At 39.1% G+C, this 18,041-nt stretch overlaps 1 protein-coding gene across 1 annotated transcript in view; it reads left to right on the top strand.

Moving 5' to 3' along the window:
- LOC131066164 (large ribosomal subunit protein bL19c) overlaps positions 1–18,041 on the top strand; it is a 59,195-nt gene that overhangs the window by 10,625 nt on the left and 30,529 nt on the right. The gene's annotated exons all lie outside the window — the stretch shown is intronic.

The raw sequence follows: 18,041 nt of genomic DNA, 5'->3' as shown, positions 1-18,041 counted from the left end.
ATCATTGGTATGTCTTATAGGAATGCTGAGATGAAAATTCCAAGGCATGGGCAAAAGGTGTTATTCTCCAGACTTATGAAAATCATTATACCATTCAGACCAATATTTATGCCACTTGTTTATTTGTTACTAGCAAGGTTGCATGGGTACGGGGGTACTCGGAGATGTCGCAGACTGATACGGTACCGGTACGGCTATTTTTTCAAAATAGGAGATGGGGGTACTTGGAGATGCCAATTCTTTTTAAATATAATTTAATAATTTATAGAAAATCTAAAAATATAATGACATTGAACTTTTGAAACAAGAATTAACATTAACTTTGAAGTTTAAGTACACAAATGTGAAATGAGTCAAATCAAAATGTCGTACAAATGTCTGAAAATGGAGCTTGTGTCGGATGTTTTTGCTTCTGCCTGTGCGTCGTGTCAAAATTTTTGACTTTTGTGTGTTTTTTTTAGGGTGGAGACGGGAGGTTTTGTTGACGTGGAGTCTCTTATGTGCAGAGATGTCTCCCTACAGGTCTCTAGTGCAGGAGACACGTACTAGTCTGGTTCGCGTCCTAGGGGGTTGGGTTCGCGTACCCATGCAACACAGGTTACGAGGATTTGTGGCCAAAGCATATCTGGGTGTCATGTAACATACCTAGCTTATAATAAAACAAGCCAAATAATAATAAAAACTAAGTGGTGATACCTATTAGCAATAACCACCTAATGGCAAGAAGCAATGTTATATGTTCTAAGATTTGTGGCCAAAGCATATCTGGGGTGTGACGTAATAGTTCCTAGCTTGTAATAGAAAACAAGCCAAAGAATAATAAAAACTAAGTGACGATAACTATTAGCAATAACAACCTACAGAGGCATCACAAGAATATTAATAAGCCACTTCATCATTGATATACAACCTTCCATGACATGTTCACATATTTCACCCTGTTGTGACCATTTCACACATCGCCCCATTGAAATGGGGACCCCCTTTTTTTTTGCTTGGTTTGCCTGTCCTTCTCTCTGCTTTTAGGGTTTTGAGTAAGTGAGTGAGTCGTCTGGACTAGGGTTAAGCCTTAGGGTTTCCTTTTTTGATATTTTCAAGCCGAAGTCCAGTCAAATTTTGAAGATTATTGAGCATCCTCGCGTGAATTGCAATTTTGAAATAGGATGAGTCTGTCAGGATGTCGGGTGTATCTGACTAGGTCCAGTAGGAATTTTGAAAGCAAGTTCAAATTTTACCTAAGTGTTGATGATGGAATTGTGCAATTTTGTCCGGGTGAATTTTGACCAAATTTTGGAAAGTTTGATAAGTGACCCCTGGCCTTGGAGATGACCTAATTATGCCTTGTGAAGTGACTGAAAGCCTAAATTCTTGATATTTTGGCCTATAGAGGCAAAGGCGCTCCTGTCCCTCAGTCAAGGACCAGGGCAAAATTGGTATTTTATGCATCTTGGTTATTGACTTGTTTCATTTGTCTTGTGCAGGGTCGCCAGGAGATGCAATCGAGCATGAATTGAAGATTTTGAAGATTTTTTGAGACTCAAAATGGCAAATTTTTAAAGTTTAAGGCCAAATCGCTCCTGTCCCTCTCCTAGGGACCAGGGCGAAATGGTTTACTTGGGGCATTTTTTGGCCTTACTTGATCAAATTGAAGCATCAAGGACGCAATAAGGGGTGAAATCAACATGATGGAGTATCTAGACTTAGTCGTTTGCAATGAAAAGTTGAGTTTTTGACCTTAAGGACAAAAATCGCTCCTGTCCCTCACTGAAGGACCGGAGCTTGAACACCAAGTTTGCCTTATTCTTGCAAGATTAAATGATTTCGCGACTTGGAAGAGATCAAGTAAAGTACGTTTTTTCCATTGAATATAACTTGGATGGACCACGAAGGAGAAAATTGACCCAAGACACAAGTTCGCTCTTGTCCCTCTCCCAGGGACCAGGGCGAATTTTCAAGATAGCTCCTGTTCCTCTTCAAGGGACCAGAGCGATTTTCTTAAAAGACAAGTTTTTAACAAGAGCGAAACAAGTTTCAAGTTTGACATGAAGGAAGGAAGGCGTGATCACCCCGTTGAAGATGATTTTGAAAGTTGGCGAAACACAAATAAGCTTATAAATGCAAAATCGCTCCTGTCCCTCTCCAAGGGACCAGGGCGAAATCTTGGTTATCTAGCCTCTCCCTCCGAATTTGAATGGGTCCAAGTCAAGACACGAAGTCAAAATGATGTTTGGAATGCTTTAAAGGAGAACGAAGTTGCAAAGGACCACAGAACTTGATGGAATTGCCTAAATCGCTCCTGTCCCTCTCCCAGGGATCAGAGCGAAATTTTCAAGTGTGCCTAATTTTGGAGTACTACTATCGTTTGCAAGACTCAAGAAGGAATAAGAAACAACGTTTTTCGCTTTGAAGGCAATTGGAAGTTGATACGATCAAGGGTTCGCACAAAGAACAAAATGGCGCTCCTGTCCTTCAGTCAAGGACCAAAGCGATTTCAATAAAGTCAACTGTTCCCTTCAAAAACTACGTCAAGGCAAGGTCATGCAAGATCCCAAATGTCTTTAGGAAGATGATAAACAAGGAATTGACCCCAAGACTCGGCAAATTTTGGCTAAAATGTGAAGTTCGCTCCTGTCCCTTAGTCAAGGACCAGGGCGAAAATCTCCAGAATATCAAGTTTGCTTTACAAAGGACAAGATTGGCATGCGTGGAACAAACAAAGATGATCATTGCCTACCTCGCAAGTTGATTTGGCGATTCAAAAGACAAGGACCAAGGAGTAAAAGCAAAAATCGCTCCTGTCCCTCACCAAGGGACCAGAGCGAAAAGGGTCTAAGAGGCATTCATTTCAAAAATTGAATAGATCAAACTCCAAGTTACGAATGAAGATCCCAGTTTGGACGTAAAGGAAGTGACTTTGAACGTGAAAATCAATCCAAGTTGGCTAAGGCGCTCTTGTCCCTCTCCCAGGGACCAGAGCGATGTGGTTAGTATCCCTTATATCTCTCATGTTTTGGCGCCAATAAATTTTGAAGTACATTAAATGCTAAAATTCGATAAAAACTTTGAATTATTTAATTAAATTGGCATTTAAAATAGCGCATAAGGCATTTAATAATTAATTTGGCCTTTTTTTAAAAAATCGAAATTATTAATTACAAAGGCATTTAAATTAATTAATTATTAAATTAAATAAAAAGGGAGAGCGCTTGGGGTTATATTTCCATATTTTTTTATAAAAGTCGGCCTCCATTTTTATTTAAATTTTATTTATTATTTGCCTTATTTCTAAAAGTCGGCCTATGGGTAATTAAGGAGATGAGCGCCTATATAAGAAGGGGTACTTTGAAGCATTTTAAAACATCATTCAATCATTGTTACATGCGAATTTGGAAGAGCAATAGAGGGAGCGAATTTTGATCCAAGGAGAGGAGCGAAATTTCCATCCAAGGAAGAGTGCGAACTTTATTGGAGGATAGAGTTGGAACGAATTTTCCCTTAAGGCGTTGAAGACCCCAAGGGTGGTGAAGTTGATAAAGGAGGCGCATTTGCTAGGAGAAGCTCACGTTGAAGACTCCAATTTTCATTTTGCCTAGGCGAATTTCCTAATTTTGCATCTTTTTTAGAGTTAGTTCTCAAGAAAGGTATGGCAAGATCCCCCTTGTCCAAATTTTGAATTTTGAATCGTCCTAGCCTCAATCTTGAATTTTGAATTTTGAATCGTCCTAGCCTCAATCTTGAATTTTGAATTTTGAATCTTGAATTCCAAAATTGCATCATTATATTTAGGAAATGATAATTCAAGGATTTATCATGAAGTTTCCTAAAATTCAATCTTTAATCTAATCTATATTTCTATATTGCAAAATCCATTACTCATTATGAAATGTTGTGTAGGTGTCACGATGGCGACCCCGAAGGCAAGAGCATCTACCAGTCGTCCAGCCCTCATGAAGGAAGATCAAAAGAACGAAGAATTGGAGACCAAGATCGTGTCTAAGTGGAGCAACATTGGAGATACCAACTTGGGAAACTTTAGTGTGAAGAAGTTTCGAGAGGTCCCTTACATTGGCAAGCCATCACCTGTCGCAAGGAGAATAATTGAAAGTGGCATTATCAAGGCGGCCGGCTTCCCTCCAGCAATCCAGTGCCATGAGTTGATGATCGAGTGTGCTCGCCATTATGATCCACAGTCCAGATCGATAGTGTCCAAGGAAGGAAACACTTTGGCTTATCTTTCAGAGGAGGCTATCAGTGAAGCTCTTCACCTGCCAGAACATAAAGATATGATTTATAAAAGCTTAGAAGGAGCCAGGTCCATGTACGAAGATGATCCAGACACTTGCTTGAGCATCATCAACAAGAATTGGTTACTCAAGAGTCGTCCTCGCCTGAGCAAGATTCCGAACACACCACATAGGATCGACTTCCAGGAGGAGTATAGAGATTTGATAACATTACTCAACCGAGTTACAGGGGCTCCTCAAGCCTTCTATTTTGAGAAGTGGATGTTCTACTTCATCCAAGTGATAGTTCAAGGAAAAGGAACAATTCATTGGGCTAGAATGATTAGCCATTGCTTGGACGTGCAGTTAAGAAGACTGAAGGCTACCAAGTCTTTCCACATGAGTTCATACATCATATATGCCTTGATAAGGAGTTTTGAATATGTAGGACTACCTCACAGAGGAGTGATCGGAAGAGGGCACGGGGAAGTCAGAGTTTGTGATTCCTATGTTCATTTGCATCATCCTCCAGGAAGTGACTACAAGTTGGTCAATGATACCTTCACGATGAACATCACCAGGACATTGCAAGGCGGGATTCACAATCGGCTATCTCAAGATGCACAAGAGCTTGTAAAGAGGTACGGTGCTTGGTTCATCCAATTTCAGAAGTTTACATATATTAGAGTTCATGGATGTCCTTCACCTCCCTACATGTTGCCGAGATATCCGACAGACAGAATAGTGTTACTTGAGGTAACTAGACAGTTGGCAGCGTATGCAAAGGCATTCAGACACAGGCATGGAAATGGAGTTCCTGTTCCTATCATACTAGGAAATTCAGTTGAGGTATGTCCTAATGCTCTAGCCATGGATGATGCAGAAAAGGAGTTAGCTTTATATTCATTTTCATTCTTTGCCTTGAGAGAGAGTTTTGATCCTTATGGGTATATAGAAGAGACAGTCGGAAGGAAATACAGACATGAACCTCAGATAGAGGACTTTGTGATGAATCTCTCAGATGATCTTGAAGTGAAAAGAAAGATGCATTCCAGATTGCCTTTAGACTTTATCAGGAAATGCAAAATTTACAGAGTGGCCGACCAAGCTCAGGACAGTGGCAGACATCTCCAATCATCTTATGACTGAGAAAGCAAAGCAGTGAAGCTAGATTGGAATGAACCTGAAATTTTGGATCTAGATGCCTTGATGGCTCCAGTTTTGTCTTGTACTCGCAGATGGGTTGATGTGCAACATCAAAAGTTGAGAGAGCAGGGCATATCTATGACTTTTACTTTGGAGGAAAGGCTAGGCGAAGGAGGAGCAAGTGTAAGTGAAGGTAATCCTAATCCTAGAAGCACAAGCGAAGGCAACCTTTGAAGCGTAAGTGAGGGTAATCCTCATCCTAGAGGCTCAAAGAGAAAGGAGAGACCTGAGAAAAGGGAATCCTCCAAGAAGAAGCAAGAGGCCAATTGAGATCGTTCATTCGGCACATCTTCTCGACAAGAGAAGAGGACACTTGAAATGGAGGAATCTATGGAATCAATGGTACAGAACGATAAACATGAAGAAGGACAGGCACCTCAACGTTCATCAAACCGATCTCTCCAAGTCAATGAGCTACATGAAGACAAGAACGATGATGAAGTGACATCTCCTCTCAGAGAAGAAGAAACATTGCCTAAGGAGATACAAGTTAGAGAAACAAGATCTGCCATTCCAGATTGGTTAAAGAGAGACTAACAAGGGTGATTGTGATCGAGGACGAAGATAATGCGATTGATTTAGAGAGCCTTGTTGGAAATTCTCAGGAAGTGACAGAAAAGAGGAAGGCTACTAAGATGTCCAAGATGATCAGAGATGAGACAGGATCCAAGAAATTGCAGATAGCTACACCAGCAGTGGACAAGTATGAAGGTGAGATCCTCGCAGAGGAATATGATGTAGAGACATTTGAGCTTGGTCCACTCACAGCCGAGCAAACGTTGGATGAGGCAACCGATTCGTTTGAAGCACTTAAGGACAAGCTTAGAGAAGAAATGGAAAAGAATAGAAAGCTTGAGCGAGAGGTCGGTGCTTGGAGAGGCTACTTTAGCCATCTCAATCAGCCTTTGAGACGTCAGGATCCAGCAGTATCTCCTGCACAGGCACTTCCCCTTGAATCAGTTGGCGAGGTAGAGAGAGTCAGGAGTTTGGTCCAGCTTATGAGCTCTTGGATTGACAAATCCCATATAGTTGCTATTGAATTTGCAACAAGAATGATGCAGACCATTCATCGAGCTATCCAGGTTCTTGAAATCATCCACAACCTAATGATAACTGTAGCTGCTTTTGCTCATACTAAGGATGTTATCATTCCTGTCCTGCAAGTAATCAGACAAACATCAAGGAAGGTCCTAGCGCAAGAAAAGATAATGGATGGAGGACCTCATAGTTTACTCCAATGGTCAACTTTACTCCAGATGAAGGAGGTTCTTTTTGAGGACATCAGTAACAAATGCAATCAAGTTGAATAGATTATCCATCCGATCCAGGACAAAGTGTTCGAAGTATTATGTACTATTCTTGGCAGGAGGATTGCAGTTGAGACAGATGTGGATTTGCAAGAATTAGAAGAAAGAGTCAAGGTCATCTTTTGCAAAGATGAGAATGTTATTACAGATGAGCAACGGGATCAGATGTTTGCCACCATGCTCCTGATTGAGAAGATCAAAGAACTTGAACCTGGATGGGACACTGCTCTTCTCAAGGCTTTCGATCAGGTCATCCACTTGGAGGAACGAATGAGGAATCTTCCCGAGATTCCAATTGCTGAGATCGAAGGAATCGTGTCTAGATTCATTGCATATGCTAAGAAGGAGCATTGGAAAGGGAATAAGATTCTAGAAGAAAGGTTGTTATAGATGATGTGGCACCTTAATTGTCATTGGTCTATGTCTCCTAGGTTTTTGTGCCAAATTTAATATTTGGCTATGCATTTAATATTGTTCAATAAAAAGGGGGCTATTTGTAATAAACCCTAATTAGGGTTTAGGTGTCATAATCTTGGCCATTGATCTTCTTTTGATCTGGACCGTTCATTGTAATTGAGGATGCTATATATACCCTCATTCATTTTCATTTTGATTAATCAGATATAGAAATAGAATTAAGAGAGAGCAATAAGAAATAGTTAGAGTTTAGAGTTTTTAGAGAAGCAAGTTATTTTGTAGCAAGATTGAGCTTTGAAGAAGGAATTTTGAGCAATTGTTGTTTATGATGGCTTTGAGATCAATAAAATATTGAAGTTATGGTGTCTTATTGCAATTCTTGTGGCTATCTTCATGGTTGTTTATTTTCTTGAATCATTCTCAGTCAAAGTAGTGTTTCAGTTTGAAGGACTAAGTGTTGGGCTTGATCTTTGGTGGGTTTCGCATTCCAAACCACTAGCTTCTTATTGATTGTAGGAACGCCTTGTGTGGTCAACTGGAGAGACTTGAATTACTTAAACCTTCAATCGTCATTGAGCTTTGGATATGTGCCTTCGTGGTAGTGTCCATGATCCTTGATGAATTGAAAGATCATTTGTTATCTTAGAAGATCGCATCAATTTCAGTTGAGTTGTTATTTCATGGCAATATTGAAGTTGGTAGAATCTTACCAAGTCCTGCCCGCATTGAGTCATTCTTAGGATTAGATTAGAGTTTATCTCTTGCAAACCCTACCCCTTTTGATCTTTTTTGGAATTCATTAGTATTAGGAAATCTTGTTCCTGCAATTCGGATACGTAAGGCCCCTTGATGAAACAGCAATCACAACGACCACTGGTGCTTATCCACACGTAGAGACCCTACATAAAAGAACATTGGAGTCACCCTGATTGATCCTTTTTTGCGATATCTTCAGCAATCAGAGACTTTATTCAAGAGAGGATAAGGTACCCTTGGGTATTTTATTCTGTGTATGATTGTGTACAAAATACACGTCAACACACCCCAACATGGTTTTTTGCTTTTGTGTAAATTCCTCTTCAACAACATTATAATGCACTAGATGCATTAGATTTTCATGGTTAACGGCTATGCTCACAATTTTTTTCTTGGACAACTGATGTCTAAAGTAATTTAGATATTTATTTTGAGTACTCAAGTACCATATATAGTCATTAAAAGAAGTGGTTCAGACTTTCTGGCAGACTAGTACTCAAGTACCAGTATTTGTTACTAGCAAGGTTGCATGGGTATGGGGGTAATCGGAGATGTCGGAGACTGGTACGGTTATTTTTTCAAAATAGGAGATGGGGGTACTTGGAGATGCCAATTCTTTTTAAATATAATTTAATAATTTATAGAAAATCTGAAAATATAATGACATTGAACTTTCGAAACAAGAATTAACATTAACTCTGAAGTTTAAGTACACAAATCTGAAATGAGTCAAATCAAAATGTCATACAAATGTATGAAGATGGAGCTCGTGTCGGATGTTTTTGCTTCTGCCCGTGCGCCGTGTCAAAATTTTTGACTTTTGTGTGTGTTTTTTAGGGTGGAGACGGGAGAGTTTGTTGATGTGGAGTCTCCTATGTGCAGAGACGTCTCCTGACGGGTCTCCAGTGCAGGAGACACGTACTAGTCTGGTTCGCGTCCTAGGGGGTTGGGTTCATGTACCCATGCAACACAGGTTACGAGGATTTGTGGCCAAAGCATATCTGGGTGTCATGTAACATACCTAGCTTATAATAAAACAAGCCAAATAATAATAAAAACTAAGTGGCGATAACTATTAGAAATAACCACCTAATGGCAAGAAGCAATATGTTCTAAGATTTGTGGCCAAAGCATCTGGGGTGTCACGTAACAGTTCCTAGCTTGTAATAGAAAACAAGCCAAAGAATGATAAAAACTAAGTGACGATAATTATTAGCCATAACAACCTACAGAGGCATCACAAGAATATTAATAAGCCACTTCATCATTGATATACAACCTTCCATGACATGTTCACATATTTCACCCCACCATGGTTTTTTGCTTTTGTGTAAATTCCTCTTCAACAGCATTATAATGCACTAGATGCATTAGATTTTCATGGTTAACGGCTATGCTCACAATTTTTTCTTGGACAACTGATGTCTAAAGTAATTTAGATATTTATTTTGAGAACTCAAGTACCATATATAGTCATTAAAAGAAGTGGTTCAGAGTTTCTGGCAGACAATTAGATGCAGGGAGCCTGGTTGATTTATCCCATAAAATGTTTATAGGTGTAGACCTTATCCGTCATGGCATGTCCTAATTCTGTTTAATAAAAAATAAGCATATAGTCCATCAATTACTTGTGACCACTGTTGACAAATTTTGTCAATTTGCTTTTTTGTGTTTCTCTTATGTGAAACTAGCTGATCCAATTACCTCTGCCCATCACTAGATTGCAAACTTGTGGTACAAAACCTGTCGAGTTTGGTATGGGCTGCAGAAGGTGAGCTATAAACTCTTTTAGCTACCTATTTTCAGCTTGATTGCTGCCTTGTCTTCACCATCCTTGAAATCTCTTTCCTTGAGGTTTTCAGAAGCTACTTTGAAGAGATTGATATCACCTTGCCATGATTGTGATTCCAAGTCAGTTTCTACCACCTGAAAATCAAGTTCAATATCTCGTGCTACTTTTCCCTTAGGAGGGATAGCTACTTCTTTGACAATCTTATGGCCTTTGTGTTCTTTTGCACTCTTGATTGCCTCTTAAGATTTTTTGAGTAAGAAGAGATGAGAGTATTGAAAAGTTCTTTCTTGTAAACTTGGATCTTACAAATCTAATTGCTTTTCTCCCAAATTTTGTTGTTTCCTAGGAGGACTTCTTGTAGGGGAATGGGAAGTGATGACAGGCAATCTAGGAGAAAGAATGGTGTAAGGAACAGGAGATGGAGGGTTTTGAGGATGAGGCAAAGGAGGAGGAGGAGGTGGAATGGAAGGGCTTTTGGAACTGGATGTCAAAACATCCCTAGGTGCAAGTGGTGGATGATGGTGTGAAGGCAACTTGGATGGAGAGTGAGAAGTTGGTGAACTAAGAGGAGAAGTGAAAGTAGGGATAAGTGACATGACCCAAGTTTTTTGATTTGGTTGTAAACTAGGAGGAGACTTCACACTTTTCATTGTTACTTGTGTGAATTTTTTGATCTTAGGCACTCGATATGTATCACAAGAGGTCTTGAGTTTATCTTTTCTTCCTTCTTTATCACCACCGCTACCTCCAGCAGCTCCAATATCTGTCATTGCATGTGAAGATGAGAGAGAGGGGACCATTTTTCCTTGACTGGGCTGCAATATGTTGGCTAATTTTTGAGCCTTTTCTTTCTGTCCCCGAAGCTTTTTTAGCAACTTTTGCTTGAAGATATCTTTTATTTTGCTATATCATAAGTTTGTTCTTATCTGGAATTGAGGTGCTCTCCCTAAGCAACTAATCAACACTAGGCAGAGGCTGCTGATCTATGTTAGCCACTGCAAATCAAGGAGATGAAATTTCAGATTTCGAATCTGAAAGATCCTCTTGCACCACCTCAATAGTGATGCCAGCCTACTGCTCAATATTCATGTGCTTATACTTCCTTCTTCCCACCTCATATTCATTGGCACAAATTAGCCTAACAGTCTTCTATTTTAGGCACATGTTGGAATCTACTTCTTGACCTCTTAAATATAAGTTTTTTAGAATCACAGTTGTGCTTTTTATAGAAAAGCTTGAAATTGATTTTGTGTTTTCCCTACTAAGGTACATAGAATCAATGGCTATATGAAATTTATGGATACCCAATTGAATTGGGAAATGAAACCCCAATTTGTGTTGTTCCCTTATCAAGAAATGAACTCCTGAAATCTGCCTACAATACTCTATCATGATGACTTGATCACTAGGATATCTTAGAAGCATGCAAGGGGAAGACACAAAACCACAAAACCTGACGTAAGTTAAGGCGAGAAACTGCATATGTAGATACTTAAAATTGACCACTTTCATTTGGTCAATTTATATCTATTTTCGTCTATTTCCTGTCGCCTACGTTAATTAAATAACATTACGTTATTTAATTAATGTCTCTTATTATTCATCTATTTTTCAAATTCTATCCTAAGGTAATTAATTTAATCAATTATCTATTCTATTCTATGTTGGCCTTTTGTGACATTTTCACACATTGCCCCATTGCAAATGGGACCCCCTACTTTTTAGGTCCTCTCGGTCTTTTGGTTTTGTTTTTTGGGTCTTTTCATGGCAGTCTGGTCAGTCCTCTGAGTTTGCAAGTGTTCTGGGGTCAATTTGATCAAGTCTGCAGCGCGTTTGAGCAAGTTTGGTTAAGTTTGGAGCTCGTCTTGTCGGTTTTAGGGTTTTTCCCTTCAGACCTAGATTTTAGGACTTTTTCTTAGGGTTTTTGGAAAACTGAACATTGCATTGGAATTAGGACCCTTTGACAAACCTCCTAGTGAAATTTGAGCGAATTTTGAGCAACTTTCTATTTTCAGGAAGTTCCTATTTTTTAGGGATTTCACTACCTCCCGGATTGTCTTCATTTAGCCAAAAATCAAACTTACTATTTTTTGGTAAGTTTATGTTCTTATTAAGTGTCATTGCATCTTGTTTTGTCCCAACTCTGACATTTTGAAATACTTTCTATTTTTGGAAAGTCTATTTGTGGCAAGTTCTTCGCAAGTAGACACTGAAGATTGAGCATTCTTGAACCCTACCGAATTCAGAATGTCTAAAAGAAGGCTAATTTGATAAAAAAATGGCTAAGTGTTAGCATCCATTCCAAAAGTGGAAAGTGTGAGTATCTTCTAAGTCTGGTAAAACCCACTTCAATTCCCCAAATGGCATTTCAATCTGGAAATGTTCAAAATCGGCCAAGTCTGGAGAGGAAGGAGTCAAATTCCTTGATCGAGTGAAAATGGCACCCAAGTCCAGGTATGGGCGCCAAATTGAAGGCGCTTGGGAAAGCTTGAAAACTCCAAAATTCCTCCTCAGTGCCAAATTAGCACCCAAGGAGAGTGATGGGCACTAAAACAAGGTAGTCAGGGAAAATTGGAAAGTCTTGAAATTCCACCACCCAGGTGAAATGGCGCCCAAGTCCTAATAAGGGCGCTAAAAGGAGGTTGTCATGGAAAATCCAAAACAAGTCAAATTTCCTCCTTGACAGTGATCTAGCACCCATGTACAGAGAGGGGCGCCAAAATGATTAAGGCATGGAAAGTTGAAAGAAATGCCAAATTCCTTGGCATAGGTGAAATGGCGCCCAAAGGTGGAGAAGAGCACCAAAATGAGACAGGCGTGGAAAATGCAAAATATGGGAAATTCCTTCACCAAGGAGAAATGGCACCCTAGTCAGAGTGAGGACGCCAAAATCAAGGGCCCATGGAAAAATCAAAAAGTGAAAATTCCTTGCCCAAGTGCTTCTAGTGCCCAAGGAAGAGTGGAAAGCGCTCAAACAAGGATGGCATGGAAAATAAGAAAAGTAGAAAATTCCTTGACAAGGTGAAAATAGTGCCCAAGTGTGGAGAAAAGCACCAAAATGAAGGTATCAAGGAAAAACATGAAAAGTTAAAATCTCCTCCATGGTATGGATTCCATGGCCAAGATTCAAAAGATGAAAATTTTTTTGAGGCAAGAAAATCCAAGGTCAAGGATGAATAGAAAAGACAAAAAATTCCCCCGAGAAATATTTTGAAAAATCCTCTTCCAGGCATGAAAATTTGTCTGAATTTCAAGAAAATGACAAATTTGGATTCGTGAGAGAATTTTTCTCTCTCTTAGACCTTGGAACCTGTTGGTGGACGTTTTATCATCTATCGAACACTTAGAATAAAATACCACAAGGATATCCTATCCTATCCTGAACAAAATCACTATTTGTGCCAAGATTGTGAGAAAGACCAGAAGGTGACTCCAAGGTCTATATGTGCGAACAAGCGACTTTAGTGGGATAGCTGCTTGGGTAGTGTGTGCTGAAAATCTCAAGGGGGACTTATGCTTATCGATTGGTATCATTCACGAGTTGAACTTAGGCAGATTTGACAATTTATGCTCTATATTTTTGGATTTTCTGGTTTTGGACAAAAGAAAGATAAAAAGGATGAGGGTTTAGGGATCCTATGCTACTCCTAAGCTATTCCTATAAATTCAAGAGACGGTAATGACTGGGTGAAACCGGAAATGATGCTTTGTTTCACCACACTCGGACAACTATGCAAAGCGGGTGCAATCTTCTAAGGTTGTGCTTAAGGTTTTCACACTTAGGAAGAATACCAACAATTAAACAATATCATTCCAAGTAGAAGTTAAACATCCATATTAAAAACAGCTCAGACTAACTTTGCACATTGAAAGGAAATCATCCATCCAACAAAAGTATGAGCAAGATTTCACCAATCAATACTATCAGATATATCATTCATCTAACGACTTGAAAACAAATTACTTACGCAAATCTATTCTAATTGTTGAAGGGAGTATGTAACCATGCAACCATTTAGCAATAAAAATATTTCAAAACAATGCTGATAATGAATATTTTATTACTCAAATAGCTTTGTGCAACAATTTCATAAATCTCTCCACAACACAATGAAATGAGAGAATGGGGGTTTATATAGAGTTTTGAAAGAAAAATGAATGGCGAAGATCGATCTAAGATCAACGACTGAGATCTAAACAACCCAACCCTAGATAAAGTTTCCCAAAATAATATCAAAGATCAATTACAAAAGAGACAAGTGTCGCAAGATGCTATTTTTTAGGATTGTATCCCTTTCTATTGATATTCATTGAACTTGGACACAATTTGGTCCACTTCCTCCATTGTGGCAAGTGACAATAGGTTGACCTTGAATTCCAATCCTTCTAAGTCATCTGCACAAAGAGCAAAGGTGAATTCCCAGTCTAGTTGTTGCTTTGGAAAGACATCTTTGATGGAATGGAGGTTCGATGTTTTAGCCAGTTTGCTTTTCAAGACCGGTCATGTGATGGTGTTGATGTGTGTTTTATGCACATAACATTTCAGAATAAAATACCAAAGTAATTACCCTCTCTTGAACAAAATCACCTCAGATGCTAAGGGTAAGATCAACTAAAATGATTCCAAGGTTTCTACATGTCAGGTCTTGACGAGTGGGTAACTCAATTTTCGATGTGAATTGTTGTGTTCACTTGGGGACTTACTCAAATGTTCGGATTATCTTCTTTGATCATGAAATATGCGGAATAGGTATGCTGACAACTTAGGATTTAGCAATGTAGTTCTGGACTTAATTCTTACTAAAAAATGGGCAAAAGGAATAGGGTTCAGGAAATCTATTCTAAGCCTAGGAATGTAGGAAATGATGAACAAATTTAGTGGAATCAAACTAGGTAGGGTCTCACAAACAAGTATTGACACAAGCTTAGTATAATTGTTTAAGGTATACTCAAGGATTTTCAGACTATTACCATCAAACGTTGACACCATCCAAGTTGATTCTTGTCAAGGGACGTGTAATAGTTGAAGTTAAGCTTACTCGAATTTCCAGTTGACCACACAAGGTGCACTTACCAACGACAAGAGGCTAGTGGTATGGATTAAGGATTCCACACAAATATATTCAACAAATCTTTCACTCAATCTAATAAACATGAAAGCAAATTCTAATCTAAGATTCTAATCTAACTTGGAGTAATTGAGAACCATGAATGCAAAGACAACATTTGAAGAGCAAAATCACCAACAATTGAACAATGACTTAGATTCAAATAGCTGCAACATATACCAACAATTCTACAAAAACTCTCTTACAAATGAGAGACAATGAGGTATATATAGAGTCTTATACAAAATGGATGGTCAAGATTAAAACTAAATCAAGGGCCAAGATCATGCCAACAAAACCCTAGAATTGCCCTAATTAGGGTTTACATAAAAAATGGTGCCACCAAAATCTAGCCCAATAGAAAGATACCTAGTCATCAAATAGGGAATCTTCTAGAAGATTCCTCCCTGCATCTCTCTCTCTCTCCTAGCATACTCCAAGAATCTAACCAATACAAAATCTAACTCCTCCATGGAAATGCTAGGTAAGGTATCTTGCTGCAAATCAATCACATCCAATGAATCCGAGCAAGCATCAAAAGTGTTCTCCCAATCTGGCATGAACTTCTGCGAACCATGAACATGAATCAACAAAGAGACAAAATCATCGATTTGACTCTTCTTCAAAGATTCCAATTGACAAAAATACATAAGTTTCATCTTGTCTCTTAATTCGGCTAAGTGTAAACCACTAGCATCACTAACATCAACTCCCAATAATTCCTCAATTGAGGCAAGGATCTTCATCTGAATGTTCTGAATTGATCCTTCCATCTCTGTACAACTCAGCTAGGCGTTCTCATAAGTTGATTTCTTCACGGCCAATGAACAATACCAGCCATGGAAATCGTATGTCTTCATTGTGCACAATGTTCTCGCTGATCAACGTGGACTTGGGAATTTTCTTCAAAGCTCTAAGGCATGTAATATTCTTCTTCTGGATAGGTCAGATTTCTTCCCAAACTCCCTCCAAATATTGGATTCTAAACACGAGCCCTGTTGTCCTATCATATGCCTGGACAAACTGAGTAAGAAAATCATCCGTCTGTTTTCTTGCACTCCCAATCCACTTCTCCACCTTCGAGAGTGTATCTCTTGCTGCCTTATAGTGTGAATGTAGTCCATGGTCAACCGCAATAGGGAAAATAAGGGTGGGATTCTCTTCAATTTCTCTATCCAACCTTGCGCTGATCGCCTTGAGGTTATCACCAATCTCCTGAAACTCTTTCTCTCTTGTAGTACGGCCAAGGGAAATTGAAGTAATCTGGAAATCCATAGGAGTAGCAATGATTGTTGTCACACCTCCAATAGGAACAATCACCCGCGCAATCCGCATTCCTATCTCATCTCTAGCTATGTGTGACAAAATCTCAACTCTCTTGGGTTCTTTCTCCTTATTGCTCCTAGCTAGGTAGTCATCAATATTATCAATAGGTCGTGTTGGGACTCATTAAATTTGAGTGAATTTGAGAGGCCCATTTCAAAATTTTGCTCTGCATTTCCAAATGATCATAAAATGAGTCAGTTTGAATGGCCTAGTTAGAGAGAGGGTAAAATGGAGCCAATTGATTTTCAAGGGGCAAGGCTTTGGAAACTTGTTGTACACCTTTCATTTAGCTAATGAAGTGTTGTGCAACTTTCAGAATTTAGTTTGGATCAATTTATCAGTTACCCATTTCAAGGGGTGAGCTGAAATTGCATGTTAGGTGCAAATGCAGATTTTATTGAGTAGTCTACTTTGAGCTCCTATAACTTTTGTCCCTTTGATCGTCATGGTGAAATTCAAAGTGGACTGAATTCTATGCATAAATGTGAGTCAACATGCAAAATTTTAAGTCTCTGTGAATCCATTTGCTCAGTTTAGCAAGCTCAATCCGTTTGCAGTTTACTGTTTGCACAAGTCCTTGCTTCGACAGCTAGTCAGAGCCTTATTTTGCACATTTGTAAAAGATGCCCCGGTGAATGTCATGTCAAAATGTTTTTTCCGCGCTATTGCTGGTATAAAAGACAAGCTATGATTCAAATTTCAAGCTCCTGCCAATCCGTTTGATCAATTTTCAAAAGGGTTTCTTGAGCCACCTTATTCAGTGTTCCGTATTTTCATTGCTACATCAGTTAAAGTTGCTATTTTTATGAGCGCACCATTTGCACCCAGTCAGCCTTTTGGTCGAACTGAGTATTCTAAGTTTTGATATGTACTTCAAGGTACCTATGCCTCAGATTTGAGGGTCTACGAAGATTGTTTGATATTTTTAAGAAAGGCATCATAAGTTCCCTGGGCATTGACTTCATCAGGTCCGCAGTGTCGACAAAGCCAGTTGGTCATCTTTGACCATTAATATTTCTTCACTCGGGATTCATCTTGAAAAACCGCTTGGCAGAGTTCATGTTTGTATATCAGAGTACACGCTTGTAAATTTGCAAAGTCCAGAAAGGTGTTTTGACCAGTTTGAAAATTACGTCTTTGCAATTAAATACGAAAATGTGGCGCAGGCGCCTGAAAGTTGCAAAACTCAGTCTGATGATCCGAAAATGGTGCCGATTGATTCCAGAGGTATGTTTAAGGTTCCTAAGGCATTTCAAAGGTTAGTTGCATGAGAACGAATTTTTTTTTAGCCGGATCCACTTTGGGGCCCGACCTGACTTGTAGCTTCATGCATCTTTTCAGGCAAAGTTTAGTTATTTTTGTAATCATATGTTTATATGATTTAACTATGAAGGAAAGGCATTTAAACCCCAAACAAGTGTATTAGTAGGCATAAAGCCAGTTCCTTCTCCCTGGTAGATGGCATGGAGTTTGAGAGGAGACAAAGAAACTTAAAGCTAATGCAAGGGCATTAAAGCTTTCAGCAGAAGGCAAACTGAAAGGTGCAGGCAACATGGCGGTTGAAAGGACCGTAGAAATCAAATGCAAATTGGCAAATGCATAATGCCAATCTTCCCTTGCCTGGTAAAACAAATTGCAAAACGATTTCCCCTCCTCTCCATGTGAAACGTTGTTAAAGGCAGAGAGAATTCTGGATCTGCAACGTGCCTGGAAGGGGGCATTTATAATCTTTAAAGCAAATTGCAATTGGCATGTGAAATGCCAGCCAAAATCCTCCCTCCATGTGTGAGCAGCTCCAAACAAACAAAATGCAAATAGCAGCCACTCAGAAACTCCAAACTAATGCTAATAGCAAGCATTAAACCTTCAACATTTAAATTGGTAGGCTTAATGCCCAATCCTCCCT

The sequence above is a fragment of the Cryptomeria japonica genome, chromosome 5 (assembly GCF_030272615.1).
Source record: "Cryptomeria japonica chromosome 5, Sugi_1.0, whole genome shotgun sequence".
NCBI classification, from domain to species: Eukaryota; Viridiplantae; Streptophyta; class Pinopsida; order Cupressales; family Cupressaceae; genus Cryptomeria; species Cryptomeria japonica.
Note: the sequence above shows the minus strand (reverse complement) of the source record. Positions and strands in the feature narration are given on the sequence as shown.